Source organism: Chironomus tepperi, unplaced genomic scaffold (assembly GCF_022539635.2).
Source record: "Chironomus tepperi strain 1889 unplaced genomic scaffold, CSIRO-AGI_Ctep_v1 contig_359, whole genome shotgun sequence".
Classification (NCBI taxonomy): domain Eukaryota; kingdom Metazoa; phylum Arthropoda; class Insecta; order Diptera; family Chironomidae; genus Chironomus; species Chironomus tepperi.
In genome coordinates this window covers 2,668,299-2,682,481 of record NW_027226481.1, presented here as the reverse complement: position 1 = coordinate 2,682,481, position 14,183 = coordinate 2,668,299, and the positions used below count along the sequence as shown (strand labels likewise).

General features: G+C 32.7%; 1 non-coding gene across 1 annotated transcript; it reads left to right on the top strand.

Moving 5' to 3' along the window:
* Positions 1 to 1,112: 1,112 nt before the first annotated feature.
* Positions 1,113 to 1,185, top strand: TRNAV-AAC (transfer RNA valine (anticodon AAC)). The gene has a single exon. It is a non-coding gene; the product is annotated as a tRNA-Val (tRNA).
* The last annotated feature ends 12,998 nt before the right edge of the window (positions 1,186 to 14,183 follow it).

Genomic DNA, 14,183 nt, shown 5'->3' with positions numbered 1-14,183 from the left:
TTAGGTTGGGTCGTTGCGCGACTTGTCGCCAATTAATGAAAGCATTTTCTTCTTTATTGCACGTGTGTATGAGAATTTTATTTCAATTTCTGAGCTTAATAACTCACTTCCTTTTGGATGAATATTGATGATAGTGAATGTCGATTTATAGTTTTTTTTTGGTAAGCTAGACTTTTTGGGAGTGTAATTTGAATTTATGAATGAATTTTTGTAGATTTTCGCAAGGTTGTGAGCCAAAACGTAAAAAAGTTTGAGCATGACTGTTTGTAATCTAGAATAAATTCTATTTTAATATTTATGGAGATTTTCAACTGATAACTTGAGCAAAAATATTTATTTTTTGATGACTTTATGATTAAGGAATATAAAATAATTTTTTTGTTGTTGATAAGTGCGAAAGCAGCCAGATGGGCAAAGTTCTGTGTCAAAAATTGTGAAATGATTGGAGTAACTTAATGTTATAGTTCATGGAAATTTCATTCATTTTTATATTAGGGAATTAGACAATTCTATGTTAGAATTGGACTATATTTTAGAACTGTAGATGAGAATGACATTGATTTCCTTTAAATCAAAAAAATTGCGATCATCAAGCGGTTTCTAGCGATAGAACCAGCTTCAGACGCAAACCAAGGGACGCCATAGATCACAATTGATCTGCACGGCCAGCAAAGCAAAACAAGCAATCAGTTAAATTACAGCATAACATAGAATTTTGAGAATCTTGTGACATATCAGCGTTTACCTTTATATTCCCCATAACCTTGAAAACCTTACGCACAACTTATAATTTACTCTCAGATTTATGACATTAAAAAGTATGCAGACTATATTTTGAGAGTAATTTGAGCATAACATGTGTGTAAAAGTCTCAGAAATTTAATCTCATTAAATTCATGTTTTCTTATTATGCTTATCATGCTCCTCTGTTCCCTCTTTTCGCTTTCGTAGACAAAATGTATAATTCAACAAGTTGTTGTCTAGGTATTTTTAAGAGAAAAGAAAGTCAAATGAGAAGAAATTACGCTCACAATCTAAAAATAAATAGAGCATTTTGCCAAAAAGAAAATATCCAATTATGAGAAGTTGTAGCTCAATTGGAAGCAACGAAAGTTTCCGTAGTGTAGGGGTTATCACGCGAGTCTAACACACTCGAGGTCCCCGGTTCGAGACCGGGCGGAAACAGTTGTTAGTTTTTTGCAATTTTTTATTATTTTTATTTGAAAAAATTGAATTTTTTGATTTTTTTTGCAGTTTTTAATTTTATTTAAAATATATTTATAGCTTATTAACCCAGTTTAGGAGCTTGATGCTTAATAAATCACCAAATCAATTCTAATGGTCCATGGATTTTGCACGTGCATTAAATTTCCAACATCTTTAAAATCCAAATCAAGGAATTAAAAGGCCTCATCCTCGACCTCACATGCCTTCTTTTCATATGTCCTTAACACAATTAATTCCAACATTTCACCATAAATTTCTATCGATTCCTCGACCATCTGTCTAATGTCAATGTAAATATCTATAGCAAATAATGCACAAGCCCCACAAACAATTATTACAATTAAAATAATACGCTTTATGTCCAATTCTTTCAGCATAAAAATGAAAATAATGGAAATTTCCTCAGAAAATGAGATGTCAAAATATTTTTAAAATTTCTGTTAAATGATCTCATTTCTTTTACATTATTGAATTCATGCATGCACAATATTTGAATAGATTTACCTGTGAGGTCTGTATTGACCACAAAATACCCTCATGATGACGATGAAGTAAATGTAAACATTGACTATTGTTTTCTAGACTAGAATTATTTTACGTCCTTTTGTGTCCTCACTCCCTCCCGGGGATGCATGGAATATGGTCTTATTATTGTCTCGTGTTTATGCACAACGGGGGTGGATGTGCAGTATCTCAATCATGCAGATCATGTCATCCATTTATCAATATAGCAATTTATTGATCGAATATCCATTGATAAAGACAATCATTTAGCCCCTAATGGTGCTATTCATTATTGTTCTTGCCATTCTTAAAAAAATATAATTTCTGGAATTGAATTCTTATCTTCCTTTTTTAGTTCTGGCCACACGTCGTGTGTAATGCAAAAAAAAAAAATATAAAATCTACAGAAAATTATTTCTATAAACATTTTTTGTGTGTGTCCAAAGAAATAAAAAAAGTAAATTCTGTTGGGGGATAATTAAGGATAATTTATGGTTCAGTTAAAAATTTAACAGAAAAGTACGTGTGATTTAATTACATGGTAAATATTTTTTAAGTAAAGAGAATCAAAATTTTTTACGACAATGTAGTTTGTTATGAAGATAGGTAGTTAATTGGATGGCTAGATGATGGAATGAATTTGATGCTCTATGGTTACTCAGGAATTATAAATAAGGAGGTTGGAATTCTAACTTAAAGAAACAGAGAAATTAAAAATTTTTAGCAAAGCTGAGATATGTGAGCTTGAAAACTGAGTAAATCAAGCGTTTACTGAAATGCTGAGAAAGTGAAGCGTTGACTTTCGATGATGAGAAAATGAAGCATTAACTTGACGGTTGATAAAGTGAAGCGTTGATTTCAAACCTGAGGAAATGAAGAGCTGAATTAAGAAACTGAGAAGCACTGTCATAAGAATCTGGAAAAAGCAAAGCATTGATTTTAAAAAAGTAAAGTGTTGATCTGAAGTGTGAAACATTCACTTGAATCAATGAGTCGTTGACTTAATATTGTAAAGCATTGTTTTCAGAAATTGATGTATTGAGCTGAAAATGAAGAAATGAATAGAATTAGTGATGCATTGACTTAAACTAATGAAGCATTGACTTAAACAAATGAAGAATTGGTTTAAAATAGTTGTTTTAAGTTGTTTTAAGAAAGTGGAGCGTTGATTTGAGATAGTTAGATGTTTACTTGAGCCAATAAGTTGTTGACTTGAGAGTTAAGTATTGAAACCTAAATATCAGAAGCTAAGACATTAAACGATCAAATTAAGAAGCTAGGGAAGAAAACATTTAACTCTTCAATTTGAAAATTAAACGCATTGACTTAAGAAATTGAATCCTTGACTCAATAATCTTAGAAAGTTAAACATTGACTAAATAATTTAAACAGGAAAATCACCAAATTCAAGTGCATAGACTCATAATGTCAACAATCAACCTAAGAACCACCTAGCCATCCAACTTCTAATTCACACAATGTTGTGCCTCTACTGATACTTCACATTTTCATCTGCAATTACACCATTGCACAAATCACCGTGCTAATCGAAACAAAGCAGCCGAGAGAGCCAACTACTCGATCGCAAATGTTAATGTATCTACATGCATATTAATACATCCACGTTCAAATGATTTGAGACATTAATGACAAACATGCCTCGAAGGATGAAATTGAGCATTTATAAATTTTAACATTTTTGTTGTTGTTGTTGTTAGATCATTAATGTGATGTACATTAGCTTCTCTATCCTCAACAGGAAGATTTTGGTAAGAAAAAGGAATTTTGTGTGTGAAAATAAAAATTTAATTAATGGAATGAAGGCACACGAACGACTGTGCGTTTAGATGGCCTAAAAGTATTCATTCATATTGTGGGTAATAAACTCACTGCAATCATATCAAAAAACATTTGCCGACGTCGTTTAATGTGCCGCCTGAATCTTTCTGTTCCTCTTTTTTTCCATACTCGGACATCTACAACCTAAATATTATTGCATGTTCCTTCCTTTACCATCTATAAAAAAAAATTTGAAGAAATGGATAGAATTATAATTGCGATATTACATTCACAGATGAGTTCTTATCAATTTAGGTAGGCATCATATTTTATGCTAAGCTCTACTTTGATCACGTTAATCTCCCATCTATTTTGGCTTAATATCCACATAATTGGAAGCGCCAAAATTGTAATTATGATTTTGGGTGTGTGCTCTTTTGATCGGCATATGGAATTATCTTGTACAATTGATCTGATTTTGAAGTTCGGTTTGTCTAATTTTGGCTGTTTGAGTGTATTTTTGAGTGTATTTAGGATGGGCAGTTTGGGATACATGAAATTTGAATAGAGCCTGTCTAGCGAGAGCAAGGCCTCTGTGGTCGGGTGATTGATCAAGAGACCAGATATCTACGTTGTTAATTCATAAGGACATGAGTTTGATTCCTGCATGAGTTTTGAACTCTCAATCATTAAGAATTGTGTTCTCGATTTCCCAAGGATTCGCTCAATGCTCTCGACTTTTTTGGATTGATTTTAGACTTCAGAATCAGATATTTAATGGGATTCAAAGCACACAGCCCTAAATATTAATCAGAACTGGTTCCTAGGTTTGCTAGCTGCATTAACACTGTACAACTCACTGCTGTATAGCTGAACTATTGTGGATATACCAGTCAAATCTCTCAAACCTTCCATAACACACCGAAATTCCAACCATCTAACAATGCCTCTACAACTTGCACACTTAGTTCTACACACATTTCCTTCATATTCACTTATTTATAGTCTCCCAAAAAAAAAATTTCTTTATTGCTACACAAACGCGCACTTCAAATCGAAATTGCAGGTTTTCCTATCGCCATATTCATTATTGAACAAAAGAGCAAAAGTAAATTGGCTACCTGAAATGTTGCGCCTTAAAGCAGCAGATTTACTCGCAAAAAACAACGATATTTATTCGATATCATCCCGAAAAAAGTATCGTGTAAACTGAGTTAAGGTTTACTTTAAGACACAATACAAATGAGATCAGTAGTCGGGATAATAAATTGGATGAACATTGTGCTCAATAATATGCTTCACATGGATGAAATTAATCGTCAAGTAATAAATGATCAATTATGGATGATAAAGGCCATGAACATGATGCTTATATTTGCTGCTGGTATGCATTTCATGTTAAGGTGGATTGGATTTTTATTTTTGTATCTGTTGGATTGAGATTAGCCCACATTATGTTAAACAATGAGGGTAGATTATTATAGTAATTTGGATTACAATGTATCAAATGGCGATGCAAATTACTTGAATATGCAAAGTTGATTGGATTTTTTAATCTAAAGTAATCTATCTTTGGCTTCTGGTTTCATGTCCATAAAGTTGTAGTCTTCTAGTCTCCTGACCAACGGTCTTCGGTCTTCGGTCTTCGGTCTTCGGTCCTCGGTCTTCGGTATTTGGTCTTCTAGTCTTCTAGTCTTCTAGTCTTCTAGTCTTCTAGTCTTCTAGTCTTCTAGTCTTCTAGTCTTCTAGTCTTCTAGTCTTCTAGTCTTCTAGTCTTCTAGTCTTCTAGTCTTCTAGTCTTCTAGTCTTCTAGTCTTCAAGTCTTCTGAAGTATCTCATTAATATCAACCCATTTACTTCATTCATGCACCTGATTCACATAATCCTGAATGAGATCATTTTGTCAATGAGTTAACGAGGTCGGCATAGTCATAAAAGCATAAAAGTGATCAAATACAATAAAAATTCACCGATCAATGGAACCAGCACTTGTCGTAATCTTCTAAAATCACCTACTTCCAACTCAATAGACACATTGTCTCATTGATTATGCGATTAAATGTAGAAAATTGTCTCATTTTAAGTGCCCGTACCTTTCACACCTTTCGGCATATTCAAAAAAAAAGTCCCTATTAACTCCTTTATTTTACAAATAAATTGAATTAAATTCACATAAAAATTGTTCCTTTCATTTGCCATTTGTATTCCCATTTTTATTGGATTGTCCACTTAACATTTTGAGAATTCCTTCTTATTTTCAGGATGGAATTTGACTTTATCAATGAATTTTTTTCTCTAACCACATTTTTGGTTTATTGTTTAATAGCTTTACAAACAAAGTTTTTTTTTTTTGGGCAAAGAGAAAAAAGATGAGAAATTTCCATCCATTGTTCAACTAGGCAGTTATCTTTCCTTTGATATCGTCCATTTAACATGAAATATGTTTGTTTTTCTTTGACCGCATCTTTTTTTATTATTATTATTTTGGGATAATATCCGCGCACTATTGTGTAAATTTGTATTTGTGTAAAGTGAATTTTATGCTTGTTTAAGAGAACCAATTTTTCATATTATAATGTTTTTAATGGGGGTCGTTCATAAGTGATGTTCATTGTAAAATGGGATTTTAAATAGATGTAGCATTCCAAGCTTCTTCATTGACTATGAACGAATAGCTATGAACGACCATTTACTGATTATAGCTCCAGAAGGCACATGGGTTAAAAATGGAGCAAAATCTGACTCCAAGCCGACTTGACTCAGGCTTGAGGCCAGAATTCATCGAATCTGACATAAAACCAGAGTCATGCTGGGCTTCGGGTCGTATTTTTGGAGATTTAGTGCCAAAACAGCAATATTACATCCAACAAATGAACCAAGCTTTAATTCTAGAATGACTCTTTAATTTCTATTAATCCCTAGTTGTACCCTGCATCAAGTCTCATTTCTCACTGTGAAAATGGGCCCAATTCCTTATGTTGTGCAGTTTGCGGACTAAAATGCATGATTTTTGACAGTAATTGATGCAACTTCAAATAAGAATCCAGCAAAAATCTCCAAATTTTGATAAAACTTAACAATTCCCAAATCTTTAGACATTCCCAACCAATGAATCCCCCTAAATTTGACCAAATCAAACAATTTCGTGTGTTATTTACTCCACTAAAAAGGCACTCAAACTACAAAAAATTCACTTTTTATTTTGGTGTGAATTTTTTTCCCATTTTTTTCGTTGTTCTGAACTCTCGCTTTCGTTTAAAGGCATTTTGTTGATAAAGATGTATGTATGTACATAAGGGCATACAACAATGAATAAACTGCGGCGTCGGCATAATTCCTTTTAAGGATTTATTGTTGTTCGCCTTGCTTTTCTCTTTAAACAACAGAAGAGAATTTTTGTTCTTCTTTTCTTCTTCATTTTGATTCAATCGTTTGATTTTGAATCGAGTGAAAGAAGGAATGAGTATGGTGGGGTATTGGGGTTGGTGGTAGGAGAAGCATTTGGTGATCAGATTAATAAGAATTTGGTCTAAATCGCTAGTTACTTACTTACTTACTTTGCTGGTCGTACAGATCAGCTGAGATCTATTGGCTCCCTCAGATGACGTCTAAAACTGGCTCTATCGCAGGCTGCCCTTTGTTAATTGACAATATCAAGTGCTAATGGCTAAATGGCTAGTTTTAACAACGACTTATGTCGTCGGGATGTGATTTGTTGTCTTTAGAACTGGAAATACATCTACATGGTCAAATTGTCAGAACTGAACATGAGCATGCTCATTAATATGCTTACAAAACTGAGTATGGCAATAAGTATGCTTCCAAAATTTAGTATACCCTTGAGGATGCTTCCAAAATTGATCAAATCCATGAGTACGGTCATTTGGGTGAGTAGGGTCCTTTTCTGATAAGATATAAGCTGGTCCAATCCTAATGATCCTAAATTCAGAAAGTATTACCAAAGACGAGCCTCAAATTCCCCCAAAATGCACCTCATCATCCACATTTCACCTCAATATTCCAGCTCTAAAGGAAAAATAAAAACTGAAAATAACATCCTAAGTAAAGGCTAACGTAAAGTGAGGTGGTTATAAAAAGGAATGTGCTTGATGATAAAATATACATCGACGAATACAAATTGATATGAACTCTGTGACTTCATTAAATGAAAATAAATGTACTGACTGTGCTGCTGCATCAGCTTCCTTTCACAATATCGATTTTTCTTTTATCATCCGATTGAATCAGCTTCGGGATTCCTTTATAAAAACAAGGAATTTAAGTAAAACATAAAAGGAATTGAAAAATCGATTATTTGTTTTCATATTTTACGCTTCGTTTTCATGTGAAAAATAAATTTATCGTGTTTTAATGAAACTTTCAAGTGCTTCTTTTCCATTTCATTAAACTTCTTCCTTTTTTTTCAGGTGAGGATTATTCGATTATTATTCAAAGACTTGATCATGACGGATGAACAGATAAAAATTTTACTTTTTTTGAATTGTTTGGGGATGGTAAGGATGACGGAATTTATTCGGTAATAATATTTTATTGGAGACAATGAGGAGTTAATAATGAGGATGAGAAATGTAAATAGAATTGGAATTTTAAGGAATTTGGTGTCCTGATGAGGAAGCAACTCATGCAGGGAAGCTAGATGGGTTGAAATCCAATTTTGGAGCTGAATGATACTCTTTAGAGAATTTGTCATGTTTCTCGAGTGACACAAATGAAGAAGACTGCGACATAGACATATAGAGACTCAGCTTTGCTTCTTTCATTAATACCAAACAGAAGCTGCCTATTTTTGATAGCCTATTGTTGATTTGTTCCTATTGAGTCTCCTGAAGTCGCGAAAAATCTTGAGTTATATAATCCAAAATATTATAAAAATTAGCCAAAAATACACCACGGGGAGATGGAATTAGGTACTTGGGTAAGATAGGCTGAAGGGCGTTTTACACCTGTATTGCGCGTCACAACCCTTTACATTCCCCAAAAAATTAGAAATAAATGTTAATTAGGATTTATAAGAGTCAATTTAATATTAGTAAATTTTGAAGTCGAATACTGTCGAGTTGTGGCTACTTCTATTTCTTGACGTAAATTTCTGCCAATACCTAAGCTTCATCAAGCCAAAAACTTTACTTAAATAGAAATTGCAACCTGAAACCAGCAATTTTCCCTCTAAAATTCCTTACTCCACCTCAAAATTTCACACCATAATTAATCTTGATTTAAAAAATTAGCAATAAATCCAGCATCTTTCACATTTAAGCAAAAATGCCATCCCAGCCTCCACCTCAGCTATAATTTATAGACACAACAGCATAAATTATGTATCGAATCTAGCATAAATTAAATCTAACACTGTAAAAATTTTCATTAAATAGTTCTCGAATTAAGCAGCTCATAAATAAAGTTTAATGATTATCAATTTTTTGTATTTTCTTTCATTTACACTAACGAAATTCCATTCCTGTAATGTATTGAGAGCTCGATGCAGTTTGTATATGCATATTAAGGTAAATAACGTGAACTAAGTGACCGTAAAATTTATTGATATCGATTTAAATGCAAAAAAAATATTGTTGTCGATACACAATCGAATTTTGTATTGAATAAGGTCTTAATTTATTCATTAAGCATAATGAATGGATATGATTATAGTGCGATTATAGCTTTTGCTGAGCCGGTAGCTGTGAATTCTTCTGATGTGTTAATATCAGGGTATGGAAGCCTTTGAGGTGAATTTTAAGGTAGTTACTTGTGGCTGAGATGAGAATTTTGAATATTTTGAATATTTCTGCCAAAATTAAGCCATAAATTGCACGATTCATGTCAGAATATGTAAAAATATCAAAAAAATTACTAAATTTTCAGTTCTTAATCCCCATTACCATCCCTAGCTAACATCCACCAACCTCAAAAAGCCACAACTTCATCTTAACTTTCGCTGTTCATGAAAAAACACTTTATATTGTAATTGGATGAGCTTCACCTTACTCCGTGCACAAAATAAGATTGTGATAAAGTCATACAAATTGTAATTAAACATCATCACGGAATACAGCATGCAGTGCATGGCAATATTATCATTTAGACTTAAGTCGTTAATGCTCACGAACAAATTTAGATAATCAATGATTTTTGCTTGTAATTAAAATGAGAAAAGCTTATTCGGCACGCAAGTGGATGATAAAAAATTTAAATTAATAACATTTTTGATAGTATTTGTCGTGTGATGGTTTTTAATTGGTTTTGGATTAAGTTTTGAGTTATGGGATATTGGTTTTGGATGGGAATTTGAGGATTTAGGCATTAAATTATGGTATTGTCCATAATTGTCCACATTAAGGCTTTAAAGACGAATTTTTAGTCATTTTAAGTCTAATTTAATGAAGCAAGTTGCGAAAAATCTCAGATTTGTAGTCAAATGGCTTGAAACTGGCCGACATAACGCCCTTATTTGATGGTGACTTAATGGTCACTTAGGTGGTTCAATTGGTGCTAATTTGACACGAATTCAGGCAATTTTTACAATTTTAAAAGCTATAAATTTGAGTCATTTGAAACTAATGCTTCTAAAACGCTCCATACCTTGTAAATTTACAAACTCACTTCCTTACTTCCTCATAATTATCCATTTCAAGTGTTAATTCCCACAAACCTTCAAAATCCATTACAAAAAAACATCACAAAAAGCTTTCATTTAAGATCAAAAATCCCACAAATTTTGTTGATAAAGAAAATTGCGCTTCAAATTACAGATATTTCGGCACTTCCCTTAAGATAAAATTGCGTGATGCTAAAAGAGAAAGAAAATAAAATAATTGCATCCTTTATCCTGTGTCCCGTCATCGTCAAAAAAAAACGAAAATGGATTTGTTACAATTTTCTATCAGCTATGAGACATCTAAAACCAATATCCGATATCATGTATGGATGTGTCAATTTTTTCGGCATTTTCGGAAAGGACGGAGCAGCAAAAAAATGGGAAAATTTTTGTAATTTGACATCAAACACAAAAAATAGATACTTTTTAAGCGAGGCCTATAATTTATTTTCATGTCTCGTTCGTTTTTCGATGTCATGTAATTGTTACCAATCAATTCTTCCTCATCTACGGGCTATAGAAGAAAGGTAGGAAAGGAAGATCGACAGAAAATAAAGAGAAGAAGCATAAAAGGTATCAAATAAACAATTTTCCTATCAGAATCCAATTAATTTTATACAAAAGGCGAGTAAATGATTGAGTCAGAAGCAACTGAAACACTTTCTTATCGGAAATGAAATTTTTTTGTTTAAATTTCTTTCAATATATTTTTTTTTAAACCCGTCTTTGGGATGAGAGCTCATTTGTTTATGTCAGTTAATCAAGATGTTTTGAGATTTTTTAGGGATTCCTACTTAATCGAGTATCTGTTTTAAGTCGGCGCCATTTAAATTCATTGGACTAAAAAAAAAGTATCTTTTTTAGATCGCAACCTTCCAAAAACTCGTCCTTTCAACTCTGCTGCTTGAGACTATTGTCCGAGTGATGGAGCTTCTTGGCTGAGCCTTCTTGTGTCGCTCATGTTGTGTACCTTTGACATTCAAAAACTTGTTGACAAAGTAGACCGTCCTCCGAATTGCTGTGATATTGCACTTGTAGTGCTAAAGCTCAAGCATCAATTCTGATAATGCTCGCGGTCCTGCAAGGATCCAAAGAATCCAGTTGTTTAGCTTCAAATTGTTAAGTCATTTTATGTTTGAACTTGGTCGTCGTTGTTAGTTCTAGACCGACACTTTCATTTGGTTTCTTAGCTGTAGCTTAAGAATTACGCTTTACTTACGGCCAACTCAACCTGTATTAACCAGAGTCTTGTTTAAATCTGCCTCACAATGTTGCTTAAATTGACGGTCATCACCACCAGAAGGAGAGGTTGATACATGGTGTGGTTAGGTAGTACATTACGTGTCTGCGTATATTTTCCATTCTCACACCTTAAATAGACCACTTTATTACAGTCACTGCTACATAATATAATTTCAAAACCGTTCATAACCCTTTCAAATCCCAAACAATTGAATACCCTATTCCATCACAAATTACATTCATCCACTTGCTACCGCTTCGAATACAGTAACGCATCATGAAGACGATGATGAACAATGAAAGGTTCAATCAACAAGTTGTTAAATTGAAATGAGTATGATATTACACCATCTAAATGGATATTCAAGTCGGTTAAAAAGTATGTAGGTAGCATACCATATCGTGATACAATTCATGAATGAATATCAAGAAATTGAATGAAAGGATGAAGAAATAAAGAGAAAAAAAAATCAGAAAATGGAAATGAGAATCATGTCGGTGGTCCAAAAAAGCATTTCTTCACCTTTCCTTTTTCTTTATCTCGTCCGTCTTATTTTTCATTATTCAATCCCAGTAGTTACTTTACATTTCTCTTTTTTTTTTGGTTCTCGCGGAGTAAATGCGTTTGACATGCTTATCATTAACTTATTTATTTTATATATGGTGAGATGAGATAGAACCCATAAGGAAAGGATTCGTAAAAAAGAAGAGAATTTCTTCTTGCTGTTTTTGGAATTTGATAGCGTCATTGACATAAGAAATCGTTCATTTGTGAGATATATCCATAAATTGTTCAGACCACACTTGATCGAAGGTTAAATTCGGTAGGATGTATTTGGAATATTGAAAAATGTTGAGAATATGGAGACGTTGATGATAAGTGTGTGAGAATTTCAAGGTTAAGTGATATTTTGTTGCATTATGTGATGGAGTTTACAATGTTGGTGATTTTAGTTGAGTCAATTTTAAGTTGTTGCTTCAAATTTGATTCAAATTGAAGACTTTGCTTCTAAAATGATTCAATTTTATGTTTTCGCTTGAAATTTGAATTGCCGCTTCAAAATTGACTTAAATCTGAGTTATTGCTGTAAGATTTACACGTTAATCAAGTCATTGCTGCATAATTGACTCAAGTCTTTAAGTTTTTGCTTCAAAATTGACTAAATTTTGAGTTTTTGCTTCAAATTTCCCTAAACGCTTCTAAATTGACTCAATTTTAAGTTAAGACTCTATAATTCACACAGTATTCAAGTCATAGCTGCAAGATTGACTCAAAATTCTCAAAAAATATTGAAATATTGAGTCATTGCCTCAAGTTTCCAAAAACCCGCTAAATAATTCCCAATTCCCATAAATTCATGTTTTTAATTAAAATTGTAATTCAGTCCAAAGCCATTATGCAAACAAATTTATCAGTAATTCCACTCTATTTAGCATAAAACGGTAGTTTATGCTTATACTCCCCCTAAAAATTCAACATCGCACAGCTCAACCCTCACAAAAAACTACACTTTTTTATTTACCTTTCTTTCCCATGCTAATCAATATACCTTAACAGCTACACCATATAAAAACTTCATGTAATTCTCATTAAAATGCAAAAAAAAATATGAATTTTATATTGCGTAACGTTTACTTTTTTTTATGCCTGGACATGCTTGAGGGTAGAAATTATTTTATATATATTGAAATATAATTTTTTCTTTTTATTTGCGTGACTGATCATTGATCTTACTTTTATTCTCTGTTGCAAGTAAATAAAATTTATTGTATGTGATGATGATTGATCGGACGGATATTATTGGAGTTTTGTGTATGTGCTTTGTATTTGTCTCTTACTGATGGATTGATAACAAAAAAAAGTGGCGGTAGAAGATGATGTGGGATCTTTTTGTTGGCCTGGAGGGCATCAAGGTATGGAATTTTAGGTTTTTTGGTAGATGAAGGAGTTGCAGCGCAGTTTATGGATTGATTTTGGTGTCTAGTCTAATTTGAGGAGCTGATTAGAGACAACGACCTAGATTTGAACTAAAATTACAATATTTCCATCAATTTTTGACAGTCGACACTCAAAAGTTAAGGCTTAAAGCTCCAGATTGACCATAAACTGTCAAAACTACAGTCACAAGACAATCTGACCAATATTCTCATCCCGTCCTAAATTTCCAGTTCCAAAACATCTCCAACAGACTCTGCAAAACTAGATCTAAAAAACCATCGACCCGACTGCATCCCAAGCAATCAATAATACATTTTTTTAATGGACATTTTCTGGCGTGTGAATCTTGACGCCATTTATCGCTCATGCCGCCGTCTTTCAATCTCAATTTTTTTAAACTATAAATATAATTTTCTTTCAATTTTCTGTCTTCTTTTAAGCGATTTCTTTCTCATGAATTCAAGTCAATTTCAGACACTTGTGGATTCTATGAAACATAACATAAAAAAAAATATTTCATAAAAATGATGATTCTCGGCTTGATGTTTGTGTGGATCATAAAGAAAAATTGATAATCATTGAACCGTCAAAACAAATGTAAGAATAAGAATCAGATTTTTTTTTTCATTTATTTATCGCTTCACAGAACATCATCCTCACTATATAGACATCAACATCTTCATCTACATAGAGACGCAACGAAAAGGATTAAGTTGTAGTTTATTGTATTATTTAAAAAAATGTTATGTCTATTAAGCGCTATAACATCATCTTAAAAACCAATTCAACCAACGCATTTAGTCGATGATTTAACTTTGAACTCTTTTTTTTTTTCATCTTCCTTTTCATCGCTTTTACTTTGTTCTTTCGTGAGAG